Raw genomic sequence first — 12,730 nt, 5'->3', positions numbered from 1 at the left:
GTATTTTGGCACCTCACTGCTCTAAATTTCTTGTATATTGATAAGATATAATTGATACAAATAGAAACACACATTTTAGATATTGGGGAGCTAGAGTCTTTTACTAAGTGTCAAAATAACAGGAAAGAGAGAGAAGGCTCTAATTCTGGTAAGCCTGTGGCCTGCTACAACTGCCTTTCAATGTTCCTATGCAAGCTTCATTGGACTTAGTATTTACCAAGTCTCCATAACGGCTGACGTATATGAGGTTCCATCTCAAGTTTCTTTTCCAAGGCCATAGCATCAGGTGGCGCTCTTTCACTGGTTGAAACAACTGTATCCGGTGTTTCTGAAGCGCAAGCACATCGTAGGAAGATACTTTTCCAAATACAAAAGTTGCTTGCTGTTAAAAGCTCCACATTGCTTTTGTCTTATGCATTGCACTGCATCTTCATACTTCATTCCCCCGTCAATTAAAGCTAGGGCAACCAGCACTGAAGCTCTCCCAAGACCTGCAGCACAGTGGACCACAATACAACAACTAGGATCAGAAATTTCTTTTTTACAAGTTTTAAACACTTATCAACGATCTGACTGGATGGTAGCGCACCATCATCAAAAGGCCAGTCCAGAACCTGGATACCTTCATTCTCCAAAATGGCAGTGTTACATGCAGCTTCACACACTCTTACTGTGGTGGTAACTCTGTTCTTCTTAAGTTCCTGTAAGAATTTGCTTAAGGAGGCATTGCTTGGGCTGTGCGCCATCAGAAATGTGATATTGGGACGTCCATGGCGGTCCGTGGTTAAGACTTCACCTTCCAGGGCAGGGGATGCGGGTTTGACCCCTGGTCAGGGAGCTAAGATCCCACATGCCTCTCGGCCAAAAAACCAAAACATAAAACAGAAGCAATATTGTAACAAACTCAATAAAGACTTTAAAAATGGTCCACATCAAAAAAAACTTAAAAAAACAAAAAGAAATCTCATATTCCTGTTTGCAATCTCTACAGGACCAGGGCAGTTCACCCCAGTCCTGTGGAAGTAATTAAAATTTAAAAAATACAGAAAAGATGTAAAAGAACTGGAGGCTACTTCCAAATACTTCAGTCTAAATTTTCAGTGAGTTGAATATAAAGTTAGGAGTAATAGGAAATGAAATCAACCTTCAAACAAAACAAAAAGTATCACTGTTTCAGTACAGTAATACTGAAAATCAGGGCACTCAGCTTTGCCCCCATTCAGGTCAGAACCCTTGCAAAATGGTCTCCTATTCAGTTCTGCTCTTCAATGTCCAGGTTATTCATTTTTATGGGAACCTCTCAGGTAGTAACAACCTTCTAGAATTCACTGGTCTGCACAGAGGTTGGACTGGGCCTGTCAGTAATTCCTACTGCCTCTTGGACAGTCCATATATGTGTGACCAAGAACACTGGAGAACCGACAGATATGTTCACTCACTGATGAATGTGGCCTAGTCAGACAGCCGGTCCCCAGGCAGAAATGACAATGCTCCGTGCACAGCTCCGGGAAAAGCGCATCACTGACAGGATCTACTGCCACCAGGGTCCAAAATTTGCCTTAGGTGGCCTGTATCGCCAGTCCGCCCTTGTTTCTCTGCCGGAAGGACAAAGGGAGAATACAGACACCAGCCGTCAGGGAATCCCAGCCAAGTGCAGACAAGGAGGAACTGGGCAGGGGTAAAGCAAAGGCTGGAGCATCATAAAGGGGAAGCAAACACCCGTGTGCGAAAGCTATTTATTTCTATGGCAATGTTTCATAAATTAGTCTACAGATTCTCTCACGCAACACTTCTAATGCACAGATCACATTTCATATTAGACGACCATTAAATGTCAGCTCCCTTTCTTTACACAAACAACAAACAAAAGGTGATATTAGAGGTGGCCCTGAATTAACATGCCAATTTAACATCATTTAACAGGAGAATAATTGGTTGTGATACTGATTATTTCTTAGGCGCAGCTGTTAGGTGGCACTGTGCTCCAGGCTGACTCAGAAATCATTCACAGATTTTCCCTCCCATTTACTACAAAACGGATGTGTTTGATATCCAGCCTCTACAGTCATTTCAAATCAATTTCCCCACATACCAGCATGATCTGCTTTCTAAGACTTAAAAAGTATTAAAAAGAAAGAAAAAATTAAAGAATGAAAGTAAGTCAACTAGCCTAAGGGGGATCTAAACCTCTCTGATCTCAATGGACTTCAAATTCATAAGGTCTTTACTTCTGTCCAAGGTTAGGAGGAAGTTAAAGTGAGACTGGGAAAGGGATTGTGGACTAAGAACCACTCTGCCTCCCTCTAACCTGCAGTGGGGGCTGAGACAAAAGGATGCAAATGACCATTGTGTTTTCCAAAACATTCAAAGGCCCAAAGTGACTCTTTTCACTATCTAAGTCACCGGTGGTGAGGAGGAAATTACTGTAGAAAAAGAGATTGTAGAAAGGGAGTATACGATGTGTGCATGTGTAAAATGATAACTTATCATACTCATCTTCTCTGGGTGGATATGAAAAATAAAGTATGTCTATATGGCTGTAGTCATATTCTTTATTCAAGCACACAGTGAGGAAATGGGGAGTGTGGAATTCAAAACCACACTATACTTGCCATACCCCACTATGATTAACTTCTGTAACTCACTGGGCCACTGGAAAGTTGCATGACTTATATGCCTAGGTACAGCTATATGCACATATACATATATATACGTACGGACACACAAACATACATTACTTTCATCACACTATGCATATCATAAATGAATTCTGCATCTGCAAACATATACTACATATTTCCTTCTCTGAGAGGACATATCCAGATTAGTAATAATGAAAAGTAGACTACCTAAGAAGCCATTTGTCATATTTACTTTTATCTTCTCTATAAACATATTCCTTTTCCCTTTCCATACATTTAAAGTAAAAATCTAGAAAAAAAAATCTTATTTTCAAGATTCACATTTTGGTAACATATTGTCTAAAATATGTCCGCCGTCACAGCGCATGCATCTCCCCAACTCCTGACTAAAACTCCATGAAACGAGAGGAAATATATGCATTTGAAAATAATATATTTGTAACATAAATAATATATTTATAACATAAAAAATTAAAATGTGTCATTAATGGATATGTATTAAGGAAGACCAGGAGGTATTTCGGCATTAATTCAATACACATTTATTAAGGCTCTCCTAAATACTGGTAAAATCTAGACCTAGTCCATAAGAAGCTTGTTATCTACAGGAGAAATACACATATATAGACTAACTTTTAAAAAAATTAAAGACTTTATACTATAATAAGAACAAACTGAGTTCAGGAGAGGGTGTGAATAAATCTGCCTGGCATATGAAGCAGGATGCTAGAACAAGACCTCTCAGACTCAGTGACATTTTTGCTCATCCATACATTGATCTTTCACCATTTTAACCACAGTATGTCTCTACAATAGCTGTATACTACGTACATTTTTATGAGGGTAAAATGCCCACCAAAAAAAAATTGGCAGCAATCAATGGAACCGCGAGGTAAGATTAGTAAAGAATGAAACATCATGCAAGTTGGATTGAAATATAACCAGGAAAAAATGGGAAAAAATAATTACCTTAATAACTGCTCTTTGATGCCTCAGGAAAAGAAAAGAAATCCGGAAGACTTCTGAAATAAAACATAACGTACTATATATAAAGTTTCATCAGACAACTCACTTAATGCTGAATAAAAAGATCAATTACTCTTAAAAAAATTCTAACACCTGTTCAAGGAGTTCTTAAAGAGGGAAAATTGGATTATTTATCTAAGGTATATTAAATATGAGAAATATTATAAGATATAGTATACTTGGCAAAGATAACTATAAACCCAAGAGAAATTATATTTTTGAACTTTTGAGTTATTTTGATATTTTATTTTAGTTTTGGTTCAAAAGAAATAAAAGGTTATACTGTCTTACCAAATAGAGTTAAGAAAATCATGGCTGAATTAATAGTCATTTTCCATTCTGCTACGTATCTAGAATATTTTATAAATTGCTAGATATTTTAGACATCAGAAAATGGTGATTTTTCACATAAATTATTAAGTCCTAACCTAATTTATCATCAAGGTTTTTTGTACTTGTAAAACATGTTACTAAGTAAACAGTATTCATTAGATGTGACCTAAAATTTTTATTCTCAATTCCTCTCTTTAAACTTACCATTTAGAGAGTTTATCTATAACAAATGCCTTGTGTGGCCAGAAATTTTCAAAGCTGAAATAAAAATAAACAGTTGTATGGAAAGAGGAACAATGACAAGAAAGTTTAAAAGGTGTTGATTTAATCATTTAGACCACCTTAGATATAATTTTTTTAAAATAATACAAAAAATAATAATACAAAACCCTAAAGTGCTTTTTTGATACTTCATTTTCTTGTCATTTTACTAGTTTTTTTTTTTTTTTTTTTTTGCCCGTGGCTCACGGGCCCAGCCACTCCGCGGCATGTGGGATCTTCCCGGACCGGGGCACGAACCCGTGTCCCCTGCATCGGCAGGCGGACTCTCAACCACTGCGCCACTAGGGAAGCCTACTAGGTCATGTCTTAATGAGGAAGGAATTTCAATAAAGTAGGAGAGAAGAAAGTGGTGGGGGTGGTGGTGGTGGTGTGTGTGTGAGAGCAAAATAATCAGGGGGGAATAGGGAAAGAGAAAGGACAGAAAGAGCATTCAGAAAGATTTGGAGAAATTCCCTTTTTCCCTTTTTTCCTAAACCCTTAAGGGTAGTTGAAGGGAAGCAGGAAGGGCAAACTCATTGCCAAATAGCACCCTCTGTTAAAACAACAGGATTTAAAGTTCTCTAGGTTTGTGGTGTAAATGGATTCCATTCCTGCCACTATGGTTAAGCAGAACAGCACAATAGATGGTCTGTTAACCTGATTGTTGCATTAATGCTGGGACGGAATATGCATCCGTGCAATGAAGAATGCAAAAAGAATGAATTTCTAGAGCAGGACCACTATTAATACCCACACAAAAAAACCTGCTCATTCTTTGAGAGGCAAAAACAATTATAATGCCTGGCATTCATTTGAATTTAATGAGACTAGAGTTAGTTCAAACCTTTCCTAGGGACACATGCTAGGAGTATCTTAGGTACAGGCATATACATTTAGACCATTACAGTATGACTTTAAAAAGCATTACATATTACTTAGAGTTATTAATAAAATAATATATACTTCCCTCCAATACAAGCATATCTACATGGGTCAAAAAATAAAGAAAAATTGTGAGTTAAGACATCTTTATACCTTTTTTCTTTATATCACAGTTTCAAAGCCTGCATAAAATTTAGAATCCTGAAATGCATAATACTTCATGCTTTTTTAGGAATATGAAAACTTATGCCTATTTTTAAACAAATATTAAGGTATAATTCTCACTGAACGTACTGCACATATTCAAAGTGAATAGTTCCCCAAAAGTTTCCTCATGGCCCTTTATGAGCTATCCTTTAACCCTCAACACCAGCCCCCGACGCATTTTGTAGGCAACCTTTTTATGCTATTAAACATTTGTTTGAATTTCTTGAAATTTTATTTAAATAGGATCATGCAGTATATATATTTTTTTCTTGTCAGGCTTCTTTCATTCAGAATAATTGTTTTTTAAGATTCACCCATGTTTTAGTGTGTATTATGGGTTGAAATTTGTCCCCCCAAAAGATATCTTGCAGTTCTAACACCCAGTACCACAGAATGTGACTCTATCTGGGAATAGAGTCATTGCAGATGTAATTGTTTAAGTTGAAATGAGGTCGTACTTGAGTAGGGTGGACCCTTATTCCACTATGACTAGTGTCCTCATAAGAAGAGAAGAGACACAGAGACACTCACATGCATGAGCAACATGTCATGTGATGATAGAGGCAGAGATTGAAGTGCTACAGCTGCAAGGTGGTGCCAAATCCACATCCAACTGGTGTCCTTTGAAAAAGGGAAAATGTGGACACAGCCACAGACATTCACAGAGAGAAGTCTATGTGCAGATACACACAGGAAGAAAGCCACGTAATGACAGATGATGAGTGATGCATCTCCAAGTCAAGGAACATCAAAGATTGCCTGGAAACCACCAGAAGCTGAGAAGAGGCAAGGAAAGATTCTCTCCTACAGGTTTCGGAGGGTACATGGAGCTGCCGACACTTTGATTTCAGACTTTCAGTATCCAGAAGCGTGAGACAATAAATTTCTGTTTTTTTAAGATACACAGTTTGTGGTACATTGTTACAGAAACCCTAAGAAACGAATACAGTATGTATCAGAATATCATTCTATTTTGTGACTTCACAATTTGTTTATCCCTTCACCTGTTGAGGACATTTGGATTTTTTCCAGTTATAGGTTTAGTGGTATAACTAAATCATAGAGTACATTCAACTTTAATTTGACTAAATACTGACAAATTGCTTTGCAACAGTCAATACAACCCAACATCAGGACCCAGGGGTTCCTATTATCCACATCTGCACCAATACTCGCAATGTGCAATTTTTTTCTTCTTTGCCAATGTAAAGTGATATGTTCTTGTTATTGTAATTTCTTTTTTTTATTACAAATGAGTTTGATTATCTTTTCATATATTCATTCACCTGTTGGGTATCCTCTTTGCTGAATTGTCTGTTTATATCCTCTGTTTATGTTTTATCAGTTTTAGATGTTGAAATATCTTTTATCTGTTAGACTTTTTATGGGTGTCCCTCATTGGGGATAAAAAACAAACCTTTATTTTGATGTAATCAAATCAATCCTTTTCTGGGCCTCATGACTGATGCTTTTTGAGCCTTATTCAAACTTAGTTGACAAATATATTCTTCTAAATTATTCTATACTAACTTTATAATTTTGTCCTTCATATGTAGCTTTTTAAACCATCTGGAACTCATCGTTTTATATTTGCTAAAGCAGGGATCAGGTTTTATTTTTCTATATACGCCAAACAGATTTTTCTAACATCATTTATTAGACAGTCTGAGACTGACCATGTCATAGGCAAATGCTATCTATTGATTTCCAGGCCCTTGTTTATCTTCCTCTATGTAGTCACACATCATCCAGGAAACCTAAAGTTATAGAATTTAGCTTTTATACGGTTCCTCTCAAACTCTTGTGATTAGTGAACACTTTTCATGATATTTGAGAGATAATGAAAGAAATCTATTGTTTTCCCCAATTGATATAAAAATCGAATTTTTCATATATTAATATATTCCAGTGATTTGTCTATTTTGAGTGAACAACACATTCCATTGTAGACATTATTAAAAAAATGAATATCTGGAGTGAAACTCCCCCTTCATTTCTATTTTTGTAATTTTTCCTCTAGAATTTCTTGTCTTAATTATTTTATATTTGCTTCAATTATTTTTAATTGATAAAAGTAAACCCATTTTGAATTGTGTTGAAGTTATAGATTAGTACAGGAGAAATTGATAACCAATATTGTCTTCCCATATAAAAAAATGATTTCCATTTATGCAAGACCCCTATAGTGTGCTTCAGCAGAGACTACAGTTTATTCATATAGACTTGAACATTTTCTGTAGAATTTACATTACAGTTGGAAACTTGGCTATGGATTAATTCCAAACCTAAGTATTTAACCGACTTCCTCTACTTTGGACAATGGAATTCTATTCATATACTAGTTTGCCATGAGTAAAATTCAGTCCCAAACATGTATCTCATAAATAAGTATTTTTCTGTGTCGTAGAGGTCTGGAGTTACCTCAAACCTTGCTCTGTTTCCCTCAGACCCCACTAGGAGCCCTTTCCTGGTCAATCAACCACTTATTAAAGAAGAACAATATTGACAGAGAACCTGAAGCTATCAGCCATGTTTCTCTGAGTCGGGGTACAAGGCCTCAGCTACCCTTGCTCTTTCTAAATTAATTCTTAAAGGACCACGATGATTGCTTTAAATATGAGGCAGTGGTAAGCAAACATTTTCTATAAAGGGCCAGCTAGTAAATATTTCAGGCTTTACAGGCCATATGGTCTCTGTCACAACTACTCAACCATGCTATTGTAGCATGAAAACAGTCACAGACAATGCATAAACAAATTGGTGTGGCTATGTTCCAATAAAACTACATTTATAAAACAAGGCAATGGGACAGATTTGGCCCATGTGAAGTAGTTTGCTACCATCCTCCATTCCAGATTTTGCACTACATCTGAGGAACTTTAAAAAGTGATGTCTCTACAGATGGCAAATAAGCATATGAAAAGATGCTCCACATCATATGTCATCAGGGAAATGCAAATTAAAACAACAACGAGATACCACTACACAGCTATTAGAATGGCCAAAATCCAGAACACTGACAACACCAAATGTGGGGTGACAGAACTCTTATCCATTGCTGGTGGAAATGCAAAATGGTACAGCGACTTTGGAAGAAACTTTGGCAGTTTCCTACAAAACGAAACATTCTCTTACCATATGATCTAGCAATTATGCTCCTTGATATTTACCCAAAGAAATTGAAAACTTTTGTCTACACAAAAACCTGCACACTGGGGTTTATAGCAGCTTTAATCAAAAATGCCAAAACTTGGAAGCAACCAAGATGTCCTTTAGTAGGTGAATGGATAAATAAACTGTGGTACATCCAGAAAATGGAATACTATTCAGCTCTAAAAACAAATGACCTATCAAGCTATGAAAAGACATGGAAGAACCTTAAATGCATATTGCTAAGTGAAAGAAGCCAATCTGAAAATGCTACATACTATATGATATAAACTATATGACATTCTGAAGAAGGCAAAACTATGGAGATAGTAAAAAGATCATTGGTTGCCAGAGTTTGGGGGGAGAAGGAGAAGAGTGAATAGGTAGAGCACAGAGGACTTTTAAGGCAGTGAAAATGCTCTGTATGATACCATAATGATGGGTACATGTCATTATACATTTGTCCAAACCCATGAAATGAACAATACCAAGAGTGAATTCTAAGGTAAACTGTGGACTTTGGTTGACTATGAGGTGCCAATGCAGGTTCATCAATTGTAAAAAGTTTGGGATTGACATGTACACACTACTATATTTAAAACGGATTAACAAACAAGGACCTACTGTATAGCACAGGGAACTCTGCTCAATATTATGTAACAGCCTAAATGGGAAAAAAATTTGAAAAAGAATAGCTACATGTATATGTATAACTGAATCACTTTGCTGCACACCTGAAACTAACACAACATTGTTAATCAACTATACTTCAATATAAAATAAAAAGTTTAAAAAAACTCTTAAAAAAACAGATGAACAACAAAGTCCTACTGTAGAGCACAGGGAACTATATTCAATATCCTGTCATAAACCATAATGGAAAAGAATATGAAAAAAATACATATACATGTACAACTGAATCACTTTGCTGTACACCAGAAACTAACACGACATTGTAAACCAACTATACTTCAATAAAATTTTTGTTTTAAAATGTGCCACTCTGGTAGGGGATTTTAATAATGGAGGATACTAGGCATGTGTGGGGGCAGGTAGAATATGGGAAATCTCTGTATGTTTCCCTCCGTTTTTCTGTGAACCTAATACTGCTTTAAAAAGTCTTAGTTATAAGTTATGGCTGTGCTCTATCCCCTGGAAAACTGACTTAATTGAAGTAAGCCAGGCACCTGGGTGGGTTTTTTTTTTTTAGCTCCCCTAAATCAGTAATTGAGAAGCCAAATTTGAAAGCCACATCCTTGAGACATTTTCTCAAAGTGTACCCGTGTTGTTTTTGGATGGTGCAAATATCACCAGAGCACTTGTTAAAACTACAGATTGCAGAGTCCCACTCCAGACCCACTGAATCAGAATCTCCAGGGAAGGGCAGGGGATTTGCAAAGCCTAGCAGGAACCCCAGGTGATTCTTATCGTGAGAAAAATTTAGAAAACACTGCCCAGAGGCCAACTTCTGCTTTCTGTGTTTCTCTACTTTGAAGCTCCCAGTGAATGACTTGGACAAATAGCCTTCTATTTGTAGATGATCCATCCTTGGAGGTTAGCCAAACCTTTTCTGGAGGTAGGGAATTATGAATAAATGATTTTAAAGGCATAAATTCCCAAATAGTCACCTTCCATATGTACACTTCTTTGAAACTGATTAGACTGAGAGAGCTCTGAGTTCACAGTAGAATTCCTCTCTCTTTATGTCAGAATTACATACTGTGTCTTCTTCACAATTCTCACCCACTCTTAGTCCTGCTATGGATCATTGTCTCAGGGTGTGAAAATCTCCAGGGCACCAACCAAGGGAAAGCCGGCTTTAAACTTGAATCAAGGAAGCATAAACATATAAAATTTCCTGTATCTTCCCGTTTTCTACATATTTCAGTTATGAGCCATCTGTTAGCAATTTGGTATTTTGCCCCATGATGAAATGTTCTGAATTCAGATATGTGATACAGGGTAGTGGTAGGAGTAATGATGATTTTTATTTAATGACTTTCTCGCCTCCATTAGACTATTGTTAAGGAACGCATCTCCTACGAAGGAGACACACAAAAGAAAAGTAAAGAAAGACTTAGCAAGACATATTGAATGCTCAAAATGATATTTTCCTACATATGAATATAAGCAACTCTTTTCAGCTTTTCTCAATACTTATCCCTAAGGGCGATCATTAGCCAGCAGCCAAAGCAGTACTGGTTAGTGATTTTAATACTGTCATATGGAACTGGAAGCACAGAACGTTTTCAAGACACACTGGATAAAATTCAAAGATAAAAGTTTTATGTGATTTCTTTCAGGATTTTGATAACGAAGTTAAAACCTACTTTATCATCGTATTATGAAATATTTATTCCCTTTACATCCAATACTCATTTCATCTTGTGAAATTCTTAATATTTTTTACCATCCATTAATAAAAGATTAAATGTTAGCTGTCAGATATTAACGAGGGTAATTTCTATCATACTTTATGAAGTATAGTTTCCATAAAACTTTATTTGGTAATAATTATAAAAATGTACAATGCACTTAGATTGTTTTGACCAATTGTATACTAACCATCACTGTAACAAAAATAAATCCACAAGACCTATTTTAGCTCTTAAATCCTTGTGCCTGCAGGCATAAAACACATGTTAAAATTTCAATCCTTGTACATTCAGTATTTTCATTTTCTTACTTAGGGTAGGCTGTTACACAAAAAGAACTTTCCAAAGTTAAAGTTATAAAGTGAACACATGTCAAATATTTATTTGACTCAGTAATGAGGGAAATAATGAGAAAAACAGCATGTGGGAAAGCTGGTTCAAAGGCAATTTCAAACAGTGGTTACGTTGTCAGTTTAAGAGAGGCAAGCTGAAATACATTTGCTAAGTTTGAGTCAAAGTTGTTTAATATCTTACTGGAAAAATAAATTGTTAGGATTATTTTCTCTGAGAGAAATAATGCATCTCTACCGAATACCATCTGTAAAAGTTAACATGTAACTTCACCAAGCCTAGACCCTAATAAATAACAAATAGTACACTAAACAAAGGTAAAATTCCCCAAAGAATCAAATAATCCAAAGTGAACCTTTTAGACAATGTTCCAGTAAGAAAAAGGAAAACATGCTCTCGTTACCTAACTTCAATTTGAACTCCTTTGTAGTCTCAAGTGTCTTATTTCTAAGTTTTTGTTAATTGTCCATTAACAGCGATCAACAAACTATGTTCAGACGTGAAGTAGATTAGGACGATTTGGGGAAAGAGGAAAATCTAGAATCTCCAAATGTAAAGATCTTGTTCATGTATTTTTTTTTAACGGTGATGATGAGTAAAAACTCATAATGACATTTAAGTTCCATTGATTACAATTTTTAAAATAATGTCATGGGTTTTTTTAAGTTACAATTTTTACAGTGTATCAGAAATTCCATGCCTCACAATGATTTCAAATTATGCTGAAAAATGTAGGTGCCACTTAAAATACATGGGGGGTGCATAGTTTTTCAAAGTTCTTCTAGGGAGGATGTTAGCAGATACGTTTGATGGCCTATCTTTAGGAAATATTTTTCTCTGTTCAAATTTCTCCATCATTGCAACTCTATCTACATTTGATCTTCCTGCAGTACTTCAAGTTATCTAACAGACCCAGTTCCTTGTTCTTTCCCACTATAACAAATAGCCACTGGGGAGGGAGGAGTGAGCAAAAAGAGCCTAGGCACCTATCCTCATAGAGCTTACATTCTAGGAAGGGAAACTGAGATTAACCAAATGATTGCTTACATAAAGATAAATGTACCTGAAGCATATGCTGTGAATTGTGAAGATACAGAGCCTTGAAATGAGAGATGAGGGAAACGAATCTGAAAGAGTGCGCTGAGATCAGAAGGAAGAGTTAACTAGGTGAAGACTTTTAGAGATCTCTTTTAGAGATTTCTTTTTTGTCATTTCAAAAGCCTCTTGGATGAGAGGGAAGATATATGTGTTTGATTTGACTCCCTTTTACATTTTGTTTAGAATTTTATTGTGTATGTTTGCCTGATGTTTCTTCTTTAAAAACTTTAGAGCCGCACTTCTGACCAATGTGGGACTTGGATTCATCTTCTCACCTGCAACAACCCAAAACAGCGAACATTTGAAGGACACCGAACATCAGGCAAAAAAGGACACTGATTCTTTTTTTTTTTTTAATGGAAGTATAGTTGCAGTACAATATTATATAAGGTACAGGTGTACAGG

General features: G+C 36.1%; 1 pseudogene; it reads right to left on the bottom strand.

The window, feature by feature from the left end:
• Window positions 1-297: 297 nt before the first annotated feature.
• Window positions 298-12,730, bottom strand: part of LOC112413315 (protein tyrosine phosphatase type IVA 1 pseudogene) — a 13,247-nt pseudogene continuing 814 nt past the window's right edge.

Source organism: Neophocaena asiaeorientalis, unplaced genomic scaffold (genome assembly GCF_003031525.2).
Source record: "Neophocaena asiaeorientalis asiaeorientalis breed wild unplaced genomic scaffold, Neophocaena_asiaeorientalis_V1.1 scaffold482, whole genome shotgun sequence".
Classification (NCBI taxonomy): Eukaryota; Metazoa; Chordata; class Mammalia; order Artiodactyla; family Phocoenidae; genus Neophocaena; species Neophocaena asiaeorientalis.
The sequence above is the reverse complement of the archived record's forward strand: the minus strand, read 5'-3'. Positions and strand labels throughout refer to the sequence as shown.